We start from the raw sequence: 13,263 nt of genomic DNA on the forward strand, positions 1-13,263 counted from the left end.
AAAATGGAAATGAAGTTGATGGAAAATAAACAGTTTCTAATAAAATAAAATAAAAGTTAACTGATACAGTGGCAAGGTATAATGTTCTCTGCAGGTTACCTTCAAATGTTTTAGAAAAGAAACTACACACACACACACACACACACACACTTTTGAGAGAATATATATATATATATATATATATATATATATATATAAATATATATATATTTGAGAGAAGTAAAGCAAATATACCAAAATATTAGTGATTAGTAAATTTAGGTGAAAGGTATATGGGAACTCACTATACTATCCTTTCCATTTTTATGTACATTTACAACTATTAAATTAAAATTTCAGGGGAAATAAAATTTAAAATACAGAAGAAAACAATAGTGACAAAATGTTGACAATTGTTGAAGTCAAATAATGGATATGCAGAAATTCATAATATCAATCTTTGTTGATGTTTGACATTTTCACAATAAAAAGTTTTAAATTATACAGCAGGTATGATTGCCATATAGTGAGTTAAAATTTGGTTCAAATTTTAAAGGGAGCCAAGGTCAAAAGGGAGCCAAGAAGAATCCCAACAAACAGGCCTTGCAGGGTTCCCCCCAGTTTACAGCACTCATTCCTTAACCGTAACATTCCATTTCTCCTTGACTTGCCACTCTTCATCAAACCTAGCATAAAAGTACACAAGTCTAGTTATTTCTCTGGGTCTTTATTTCCTTATGAAGGCTCCCATACCACATAAAACTTACATTAAATAAATTTGTAAGCTTGTCTTTTTTTTTTAAGTTTCCTAGTTCAGTACAACAGAATTGAATTGCTTCCGTTACCTCAACTATATTCTCTCAATTTTGTAAAGTTATAGACCCTCTACGTTATCTGCTTTCCAACCAACCCTCTGCATCCTTTCTAGTGCAATCTACTACCCATAAAAAGACTGAAAATGGCAAACCATCACTGCCCTGACTTCTGCTGTACTTAGGACAGGGGCATGTGACCCCATTCTGGTCCCATTCCTCTGTTTCAGTAGGCAGTTTGCTTGGGTGGAACCAAACTTCAAACTTTGTCTTCCCTGCAGTGGGTGTACATCTGAAATCACTATTCAATTTTTTTTTTTTTTTTTTTTTTTTTTTTTTTTTTTTTTAAGGCTTACCTGGGCTGCTCAGCTAGCCTTCCCCATGTATGCATGGTTTAGGGCCCAACCAGAGATTTGGGCAGAGTTCATACACAGAATTTGGGGATCCCCTCTCAGGCTCTCTCCTTTCCAGGATGTTCTCCTTTGTTGTCCTGCTGTTGTGGTCGCTCTGAACTCTGTCCTCTGGTTCTTCAAGCCAATACACTTATCTCTGTGCACAGGGGTTTTAGCTACCCCTTCTAGGGCTTGTCCTCAAACTGAGAGTCTTTAAAAATGGAGAAACTCACTCAGTGCAATTTTCCTCTTCCAACTGTAGACCCAATTTCTACCTGCTTTTAGTTTCCAATACCTCTAGTTGTTTATTTTTGCCCAGAGTTTATAGGTGTCATGTGCAGGAGGATTGGACTGGGAGAGGCTATTTCACATGTACTTTGCAATTCTCTTTCAGAAGACAAAAGAAATACAACGGACTCACCATTTACTGAATACAAATTGCTTAACCTTGCTTTTAACAAAATATTCCAATTCTTTAAAGAATTGCTAATATTAAATGTGTTAATCTTTGTTTATAGGCTAATGAAGAATGCCCATTGTGTACCATATGTAAAACAGATAAAACTATTGATTTTTCCTATATATAAAAGTAAGTATTGTTAGCGATCAATTGTCTTCCTTCCACTTGGATTGACATTACTAATTTAGAGTCTTGCTCAACATTTTATTATCAATAGCAGCTGGGAAAGTCTGACCACTTATTAAGTTTTTAAAATAAACTTAAAAAAAATTTTTTTAATGTTTATTTTTGAGAGAGAGAGAGAGGCAGAGAGTGAGTAGGGAATGGGCAGAGGGAAAGAGACACAGAATCTGAAGCAGGCTCCAGGTTCTGAGCTGTCAGCACAGAGCCCAATGCGGGACTCAAAATCACAGACCATGAGACCATGACCTGGAGTTGGACACTTAACCAACCGAGCCACCCAGGCATCCTGAAGATACACTTTGTACAATGAGTAATATATACAGTTAATGGAACCATTCTCTTTGCAGTTTCATTGGGAAAGAATATTTTCCAGGTCAAAATTAGGATGCAATAAATCTTACCCAACAGACCTATCAGAAAAACAAAGTATTCTGTATGATTCTTTTCAATAGCCAGTAATCAATAGGTCCAAAAAGGTAGCTATAAGAAGAGCAATACATAGGGTAGAAATAGCAGAACATGAGCCAACCTGGAAGAGGCTAAAGATGTCATCTTCTCTCATTTTCCAACAATTCAAAAGGTAGCTCCTGTCATGTAATTATGCATTAATAATATTCTTTAGGGGTGCCTGGGTGGCTCAGTCAGTTGGTTGTCCTACTTCAGCTCAGGTCATGATCTCATGGTTCATGAGTTCAAGCCCCACGTCAGGCTCTGTGCTGACAGGTCAGAGCCTAGAGCCTGCTTCAGATTCTGTTTCCCTCTCTCTCAGCCCCTCCCCCGCTAACGCTCTGTCTCTCTCCATCTCTCAAAAAAATGAATAGAAGTTAAAAAAATAAAAAATAAAATGAAGTAATATTCTTGAGATTATGACAATAGATGCACATTTTACATGAGCAGCTATGCTAAATAGAGTAACAAACATTATGAGAGTGAAGAGTAAAGGTCAAAAGTAGAGTACATTTGTTTTGGCCCTGCAAGTTGCTGACATTCCTGAGGTGATGATGATAGAGCCCCAGCTTTCCTGGCCCTTAGGATGATGAATCAGTGCTAACCAACTGACAGATGACCTTTTCTACATGGCTTCCACTTATTGTTTTTGCAGCTGGTTAAACAGCTGTGTCGTAACACCAGCCACTGTGAATCCACAGGAAAGTGATTATAGGCACGGGAGAAATGTCTTTCTTGGAAATTTAAACTAGTTTGTCTGTATGAATGAGAACCCTTGATGAGAAGACTTTAAACACTTAGTTGTCTGATGATGCAGTGTTAGAGCTAGCCTCTTTATAGAAACTATGCATTATGTATCCAACACCTGGAAATATGTGTAACACGAGCTTCTGAACATTTCTTCCAGTAGACAGAGGTTTTGTCCACAAAATAATAACTTTGCAGTCTATACACTCAGCTTCCCTCTCATCTCTTGATACCCGGGAAATGACTACAGTTCACAGATGTATTTTATTCCATTTGCAAGTGTTTCAGACAAATGAAACAATATTTTATTTATTTAAAAAAATTTTTAACGTTTATTCAGTCTTCAGAGACAGAGACAAAGTATGAGTGGGGGAGGGGCAGAGAGAGAGAGAGAGAGACACAGAATCCGAAGCAGTCTCCAAGCTCCAAGTTGTCAACACAGAGCCCGATGCGGGGCTCAAACCCATGGACTGTGAGATCATGACCTGAGCTGAAGTTTAATGCTTAACTGACTGAGCCACCCAGGCACCCCAACAATATTTTAAAATATGAAGAGTTTGGGGGTGCCCGAGTGGCTCAGTCACTTAAGGGCCCAACTCTTAAACTTGGCTCAGGTCATGATCTCAGATTCAGGAGATCAAGACCCGTGTTGGCCTCTGCTGGCAGCATGGAGCCTGCTTGGGACTCTCCTGCTCTCTCTGCCCCTCCTCTGCTCACATTCTGCCTCTCTCAAAATAAATAAATAAACTTTAAAAAATATAAAATATGGAGAGTTTTCTCTCAAAAATTCTTTAAAAACATAAATAAAAAGCAAGATTTCCATCTTCTCTTGAAGCTAGAAGAATCTGGTAACCCAGCATTGAAAGCCTGCATGAGGACACTGACGTGAGTTGAATATTTGTGGCTCCTGGAGGACCTCAGCTCCCCATTCAGCTCACCCCGTTCATCTTCTTGACGTGCTCAGCCCCTAAAGGAATTGAGTTTGAGATCTAGGCCTTAGACAATTAAAATACTATCTTGTAACCATTATTCACCAGAGGATGTAAAGATGAAGTTGTTACTGATAAGGCTCAGTGGCCTTTGAAAAATAGTCCCAAATATGGCAGATTACAGAGTAACCACACTTTAATAAAACCCCTACAGAGAATATGTAGGCTTTCCTAAAGTGACTTTTTAGCATACAAGCCAGAAACTATTTTGGGGGGATTCATCTATATACAGGTTTTTAGAGAGTAGTTGAATACTTTATTGATGTAATTTATGTTTACTGTAAGATCCAGTAATGTATTTTTGCCAATCATATATTTCCAATACGAAGTGAAAGTAGAAACGTCTGTAACCTCTAACTTACAAGTGATGAGAGAATTTGGGGAAATTTAAAATAAGAACTGAAAGTTATCAAAACATCAAAAAATTGAGCTTGTCCGGGTGCCTGGGTGGCTCAGTCAGTTGAGCGTCCGTCTTTGGCTCAGGTCATGATCTCATAGCTTGTGAGTTTGAGCCCCATATCGGGCTATGTGCTGATAGTTCAGAGCCTGGAGCCTGCTTCAGATTCTGCATCTCCCTCTCTCTGTCCCTCCCCCACTCACACTCTGTCTCTCTCTCTCAAAAATAAACATTAAAAAAAAAATTTTTTTTTAAATTGAGCTTGTCAACAGAATAGGTACAATCTATATGAAAGAAGTTACTTCCTGACCAAAGTTCTGATAGAACAAGCTAATAATGATAATCTGTATTATTCATTTGCTTTCATGTAGTCATCAAGATGCTCTTTTTTTCCTGTGTGAGAGAGAGAGTGCATGTGAATGGGGAAGAGCGGCAGAAGGGGGGAGAGAGAGAGAGAGAGGGAGGGAGTGAAAGAGAGAGAGAGAATCTTAAGCAGGCTCCATGCTTAGCATGATGTGGAGCCTGATCCCACGACCCTGGGATCATGACCTGAGCCAAAATCAAGAGTAGGATGGTCAACCAAATGAGCCACCCAGGTGTTCCATCAAGACAATCTTATGATATGTTATCTATTAACACATAAAAAATTACCCCAAAACTTAGAAGCTTAAAACAGCAAGCCTTTACTTTTGATTAACTCTAAATAAGACTTGGAAACCTACAATTACCAAACTAAAATACTGATATGTACGTTCCCTTCCATTTGTTCAGATGGTAGCTTGTACAAAAATCCTCCTTAATATACACAAAAGAATATATGGAAGATAAGTTTTTAAAATGTAATATCATACTAGAAATAGGAATGTTTTCCATGTGAACTGCTCCCCCCACCTACCACAAACCTTTCTCAAAGTGGATCCACATCCTTGTTGGCAAGCTGAGAGCTTCACTGTTCTCTTTACTTTCCTTCTTTCCCTTGCTGTACTTTTTTTCTCTATTTCCCTCATTCCCTCTTCAAACAAATCTAATTTGAAAATATTGCTTGAATTTTACGAACCCAATTTTGTTCTTGGGATATTCTTCGCGAATTAGAAAATAAAATGTATTCTATTTTTATAGCAACATTTTGGAGGAAATTAAAACCACACTATAACAAAACACACACACACACACACACACACACGCAAACCCTGAGAAATTGCTATTATATTCTTCTATAATGCAAATTAAATAGTTGACTTCAGTATGCATAGAACATCTGCTAACCCAAATTAAAATGAACAGGGAACTAAATTAGAATTGCTTTTTCCATCTAATCATAAAGAGGATAAAATATATTATGAACCAGTTATTCTCAATGTTTTAAGGCATTGCCTATTAGTCGGCTTAGTACAGAAAATTGAAGCAATAACTAAATAGTATCCTGGGGACCTGAAAGAGTTAATGACTGTGGCTGCCTAAGTGCTTAATTAACAGCTGGGTAGAGTTACCAGGCAACTCTAATTTAGGAATAACAACAACAGGTACAGATTTATTCTCAATCCCAAACCAATACTGGCCATAGTCCTTTCTCTGGAGTTGAACTATTTTATGCTTTCTTGTTTTAATTACCTGTTTTCAAATTTATTATCTCACTATGCATATTATAAAACAGTAGGCAACAGAAAACTATAAAAGAAAATAATTTTTAAGAACATCTCATTCTCAAAAATTTGAAAATGGTCATTTGAATGCCTGGCAGAAAGAGACAAAATATAATCCCCATTTTTGTATGGAGAACAGCCCATTACCAGTTTCTCTCTCCCCTACTATGGCTCTCCCCATTGACTCATGTAATTATCATTGAAGATGACAAGATTTTCTTGATCATGGTGACCTGACTTCTTAAACTTTTTTTTTTTCACCATCAAAGAAGAAACAGTATCCTGCTCTTTTCAGTAGTACATACATCAATATTGGAGCAAATCTCAAAAATGGGATTTTTTGACCCCAACTCAAAATGACATTAGAACTACTAAAATACTCCACATTTTTTCATTACTAAAAATTAAATGAATAGTTTGTAACAGTAGGAATTATTTTCAATTGTGTATAACAGGAAACCTAACAAACGTTTAAACAAATTATGGTTATTTTTTTTTTTTATTCTTCCAAGGAGCTGTCAAAGATCCAATTAGCTTTCTGCTCTAGAATCTCTAGTATGTAGCTATGATTCTCATGAACCCCTCTTATACCAAGATGGCTCTTCTCCTTCCACCATGCATATATATTCTAGGAAGAAATAATGAGGGGGAAAAAAGACAAAAGACATGCACCAGCTTAGTACATAATAAAATGAAGAACAGAGGCAGCTGGCTGGCTTAGTCAGTAGAGCATGTGACTTTTGATCTTAGGGTTGTAAGTTCGAGCCCCATGTTGGGTGTAGGGATTACTTAAACAAAAAAATCTTTAAAAAAATAAAATAAAATGAAGAATAAAGATGACCTGTCCAATAACTGATGTTTCTGTAGGGAGCTTGCAATAGCAGTTAGTATATATTTAGTGCTTACCACACTCTAGGTATTAATGTAGGTGCTTTCCATATAGTAACTCATTTAATTTTCATAATAATCCTCTAGGATATTCACTGTTTGTTTCTTCGCTTCTGTGAGAGGCTGGTGGTCAGCCCTGCTATCAGTAACCTCCTGAAGACACCAGGGAGGCTGCCTGGATCTGGTTAGCAAATGTTCCAGGAGTGAAGCGGCCCACAAAAGGAGGGGCTCCAGTGGCAGCAGCCAACTTCAACAAAGTCTACAGGCCAGTGTTCCTGAAAGATATCATGTTCATACCACCTGGTTTTTAAATGGTAACAATGGCATGAGCAGCCAGCAGAAGCTTCTTCCATGTTCTCTTCAGATTTATGATGCAGATGCCATCACTCTTCCTTCTGCAGATGTACTGTTCCATTTGGAAGTCAAGGTTCATGTCACCTAAGTGGGTTCCTGTTGCAAGTAGTTTGAGGACATCTTTCTCTTTCATTTGCAGGACATCAAGGGCTCCAGACATTGTGAAGGTTTCCCTCTGAGTTACAATGAGAATACATTCTCCTCCTTCAGAGAGGAGAAAACAGAGGTGTGAAAATAAGCCATTTACCCAGGATAAATAGAAAATAAGCTGAAGATTCAAGTCTCAAATGCAGGTGTTAGTAACAATCTATAGTCTTAGCACCTATGCTATAATGCCTTCCATTAGAGTGACCAAGGTTACTGGGTTCAGCACAGAGAGCCGTGAGTTCTAGTATACCCCTCAGTCCCAGGCACACTGGCATGGTTGGTAAATATTATATTTCATAGCAGAAACATTTTCAATGTTAAAACTAACACATAATTTTAAAGAACAATAAAAACATAATGACTACAAATCCTTAATGGTTTTCATAGTCTTTTGTCTTAATTTTAGAAGATATCTGAATAACTTCTTAACAACTGGAAGAAACAGTTATCCAAAGTTGACATTTCTTTAAGTTTTGCTTCATTTAGTTTCTCTTCTTACATAAATGTGAGTTTTCTTATGGTCACAGAAAAGACAGTTTAGAAGTTACTTGGGTTTTAAAACTGAATAATCAGTTTATTAATTTACAGAATCTAATTTCATTCCTTAAGCATTTAACTTCAGCTTACAAATCTCATTATGCCATTATAAGTCTAGCAGATTTGTACTTTCACTTTTAATGGCCTTCAATTCATATTTGGTCACACTCTCAAATGCAGTCAATTAAATTATTTTAAATGTTTTAAAGATTTTTGTTTAATCTTCATTTATTTTTGAGAGAGACAGAGACAGAGCAAGAGCAGGGGAGGGGCAGAGAGAGAGGGAGACACAGAATCTGAAGCAGGTTCCAGGCTCTAAACTGTCAGCACAGAGCCCAATGCAGGGCTTGAACTCATGGACCATGAGATCATGACCTGAGACAAAGTTGGACGCTTAACCGACAGAGCCACTCAGGTGCCCCTTTTTTTTAAAGACTTCTTTTTAATCTTTATTTATTTTTGAGAGAGACAGAGACAGAGTGAGAGCGGGGGAGGGGCATAGAGAGAGGGAGACACAGAAACTGAATTTATTTGAAATGTTTTAAACAGGGTTTATAAATTTAATATGTTGCCTTTCTTTTAAGTCCTTTGATTGTCTGTAATACAAACCTTCTCAAGTAATTAAATCATTCTTATGAACTAAATTAGTTAAACTTAAAAATATGGTGAAACTTAAGGTCCACTAAATGTTCTAATACTATTATATACACAGTAAAATTTCTACTTAAATTAATAAATTTAAATCAATTACTCAATTCTACATTTTAAATTGGAATCACAAGGCTACATTGTTAATCTAATAAATCTGTTAAATATTATAATTTATAATGCTAAATATACAGATTCTTTAGCAAAAGAAGATATTAATATGACGTTCTGGCTTCAACTATTTCTGCTATTAATTCTATAACTTTTATGGGCATTAAAAATGATATCTGGTTTGAATTTTGGGTATCGCTCTCTGGTATTCTATAACAATTTTAGTCGTAACTCTTAAATTTTTTTTTTTAACATTTATTCATTTTTTGAGAGACAGAGAGAAAGCACAAGCAGGGGAGGGGCTGAGAGAGGGGGAGACACAGAATCTGAAGCAGGCTCCAGGCTCTGAGCTGTCAGCACAGAGCCCAACAAGGGGCCTGAACCCATGAAACACGAGATCATGACCTGAGCCAAAGTCGGACACTTAACCGACTGAGCTACCCAGGTGCCCTAGTCATAACTTCTAAAGGTATTCTAATAGTTTTTCAGTTTAATTCAACTAAAATTAAGCACTTTTTGATAGGTTCTGATTTTGTAAGTTTCTCACTCTCCCATGTGAGCAGGTGTGTAAATTTACATGTGTTTGTGTCATTTTGTGTTGTGTTTGCATGCATGTTCCTATGTGTATTTGTGTGTATGTATATTCATGTCTATATTTGTGTGTATTTGTATGTGTGTGCATGCATGTCAATGTGTATACACATGTACATGGAGGTGGTAGTGTAAGAGAACAATTCCCAGTATTTTCAGGGAGAGCTGATAGGAATCATGCTCACCAACAATAATACTGGTTATTTAAAAATAGTGGGATTTAGGGACATTTGCTGCTTTTTACTTGAAATTTTTCTGTATAGCTTGAATAAGCAAGTGTCACTTTTAAAAGAAAAAAATGTCTTTTGTTTAAAATGATTTTTAAAAAAGGATAACTCCTCTTGTACTGATCATGGAAAGATATCTAGACCATATTGTTAAGTCAATAAAGGAGATTCAGAGTAATATATATATATATATATATATATATATATATATATATATAATTATATAATTATATATATAATTATATATATAAAATTATATATATATAATTATATATATAAACAATATATATAATATACATACATATACATAATATATATTTATAATTAATATATTAATTTATAACATTTAACGATTTAATATTTAATATTAATAAATTAATAATCCACCAATTTAATAATTAAATAATTAATAATTTAATAATAATTATTAAATACATTAATAAATAATTAGATATTTAATAATTTAATAATATTTATAATATAATATTAATTTATAATTAATATATAATATGTAATAATTATATATAATATAATATATTGTATATATTATACAATAAATGAGATTCAGAGTAATATATATATTATATATATAATATAATCCAATTTTTGGGAAAAAAAACCTTGGATAAAAATTTAATGTGGTATGAATCTAGATGGGTCTCAAAAAATACACACTATCTCTAGATGGGTCTGGTATGGGGGGCTGGAAGTATGTAATATGTAGCTGCCTAGAACAGGAACATTAACATAAACATTTATGATCACATAAATCCAGGCCATAGGCTCTTCCTAGTTTTGATCCCACCATCTCTCAGGTACACCTCCCCTACTAACAGTCACAAGATTGTCCTTGCACTCACCTCCAAATTATCTCCAAATTCTAGTCATGAAGAAGATAAAAAGAAAATAAATGTGTTCCACATGTGTTTATCTCTTTCTCAGAGAAAAAACAGCTTTCCCAAAAGTCTTTCCCAGTAAACTTCTATCTCATTGGCAGAACTATGTCATGTGACTACACAGCTGCAAGGAAACCTGGGAAACTTAGCTTTTCAGTTGGCATGTCAATGCTCTACACATAAAGAATTTTTAACATTAATGGTGAAAAGATATTTTATATATATAGCCCTATACTATTTCCATTTTTATAGTAAGAATGTACTTATGTAGTGTGTGTGTGTATTTTTAATTTATAAAGAATTTATTTATATAATGAGTGGAAGGGCATTCCAGATTGAGACAATAGTCTGATTTAAAATATCTAGGGGTGCCTGGCTGGCTCAGTAGGTAAAGCATGTGACTCTTGACCTCAGGTTCATGAGTTTAAGCCCCTTGTTGGGTGTAGAGCTTACTTTAAAAAAAAAAAAAAAAAGACTAAAATATATCTAGATATGTGGAAAATATTTCTAATATAATTGTATGCGATTGCACATACTTTTCATTAAAAAGATGAATTGCTAAACTATCTAAACTGTTATAATGAATTTCTTATGCAACATAATTCACTGTATTCAAGATACAACATTTAGAATTAGCTAAACCTAGAAGACAGAAAATGCTTCAGGTAGGTTAAAAACTGTTTTGATTGGGTCGCCTGGGTGGCTCAGTCGGTTGGGCGCCTGACTCGGGCTCAGGTCATGATCTCACCTTTCGTGGGCGCAAACCCCATGTCAGGCTTTGAGCTGACAGCTTGGAGCCTGCTTCGGATTCTGTGTCTCCCTTTCTCTCTGCCCTTCCCCTGTTCATGCTCTGTCTCTCTCTGTCTCTCAAAACTGAATAAAAGTTAAAAAAAAAAACAAAACTGGTTTGATTGTTTTTATGGCATTCAATCACATCCAGGAAATTGGGAGACTAGCTGGAGAGAATCCTGCACAAGTAAAAAAAAAAAAAAAAAAAAAATCCAAATTTGCACTTTATACTCAGATTACTTAAAAAAACATTTATTCATAAATCCAAATAGTGCCATTAGATCAAAGCTTCAAAACAGCAAAAACTTAACCCTCAATTACTTCACAACCATTTATTTTATTTTTTTAAAAGTGAAGATTTGGGGGCACCTGGCTGGCTCAGTCAGAAAAGCGTGTGACTCTTGATCTCAGCGTCGTGAGTTCGAGCCCACACTGGGTGTAGAGATTACTTAAGTAAATAAAAACCTTTAAAAATAATAATTTAAAAAGTGAACATATAAAAATTTTATTTATTTATTTTATGTAATCTCTACACCCAATGTGGATCAAGAGTCGCACTCTTTTTGAACGAGCCAGCCAAGCACCCTACAATTATTTTTCTTTTTATTTTTATATTAAAAAAATTTTTTTTGAGAGAGAGAGCATGTGCACATGCATATGCACATGAGCAAAGGACAGGCAGAGGAAGGGAAAGAGAGGATCTTAAGCAGGCTCTGTGCTTAGCACGGAGCCAGAACTCAGGGCCTGATACAATGGCCCAGGGATCATGACCGGAGCCAAAATCAACAGTTGTATGTTTAACCAACTGAGTCACCCAGGTGCCCTGACAACTATTTTTAAATTTAAAAGATTTTCATCCTTCCATTTCCTAACTTTCTGTGTACATGTTTTACCTGTTTCTAATCTCAAATGACTTTCTACTTCATAAACTGGAATCTATTAGTATGGAGAGGATGATGCAAACATTTTCCTTATTTGCATAAACAAACAGATACAAAGCAGTGAGCTCTAAGAGAATAAATAATGCAATATGCTATCTTCTCTGTACTTTGTTTTCCAAAATTCTATAAAAACTAATGTCTTTTTTTTTTAATTTTTTTTTTAACGTTTATTTATTTTTGAGACAGAGAGAGACAGAGCATGAACGGGGGAGGGTCAGAGAGAGAGGGAGACACAGAATCTGAAACAGGCTCCAGGCTCTGAGCAGTCAGCACAGAGCCCGATGCGGGGCTTGAACTCATGGACCGCGAGATCGTGACCTGAGCCAAAGTCGGACGCTTAACCAACTGAGTCACCCAGGCACCCCAAAACTAATGTCTTTTTGATAGAGCTCATCCCACGCATTGGAAGGGGAGGTTTAAAAGGTGAAGCTTTGGGAAATAGATTGCGTGCTCTGGTTGAAGGAAGCAGCTGCTTGAGGAGAAACGAAGAGCTCACTGAGAGCCTCAGAGCCCAGAGCTGATAGGAGTAAGAGGCACTGAGGGTATGAAGTATGAGTCAGAAGCCTGGGCTAAGGGAAATTCAGAGCATGTGGGGACAAGGCAAGTTCCTCATCTCAACTATTGACTTTCGGAGGGAAGTAGTTCCCTCTAACTCTTGTGTGTATAGGGAAAAGTAATGAATTCTAGAGTATGGCACAAAGTAAGCAAGGAAATTGGACAGAGAAGTCTAGAACTAAACACAAGTCTAGAACTAAAAATTAAGTTAAATTAAATTAAATAGTATTTGCAAAGCCTCCAGCAATGTACCTTGAAAACAATAGGTCCTCAAAAATACTAGCCCTGTGTGCACCCCTGGTTCTGTAGGCCCTTTGGTGCCTGTACTGTTGTGCATTTAAGTGTTCACATATTACATGACTGAGTGTTGGGCTGATGGCCACAGATTGATCATCCTAGGAGACATTTGTACAAGATGGCTTTGAGCTTTGTAAGCCTTTCTTTCTCTATACCATAATCTTTCCCCAGCATCCCCTGAGCCAATTTGTCTGTTTTTACTGTCTTCCAGAAAACAGGGGCCTGCTTATTTT

At 36.1% G+C, this 13,263-nt stretch overlaps 1 pseudogene; it reads right to left on the minus strand.

The window, feature by feature from the left end:
- Positions 1 to 13,263, minus strand: part of LOC102958651 — a 95,687-nt pseudogene that overhangs the window by 43,727 nt on the left and 38,697 nt on the right.

The sequence above is a fragment of the Panthera tigris genome, chromosome C2, assembly GCF_018350195.1.
Source record: "Panthera tigris isolate Pti1 chromosome C2, P.tigris_Pti1_mat1.1, whole genome shotgun sequence".
NCBI classification, from domain to species: domain Eukaryota; kingdom Metazoa; phylum Chordata; class Mammalia; order Carnivora; family Felidae; genus Panthera; species Panthera tigris.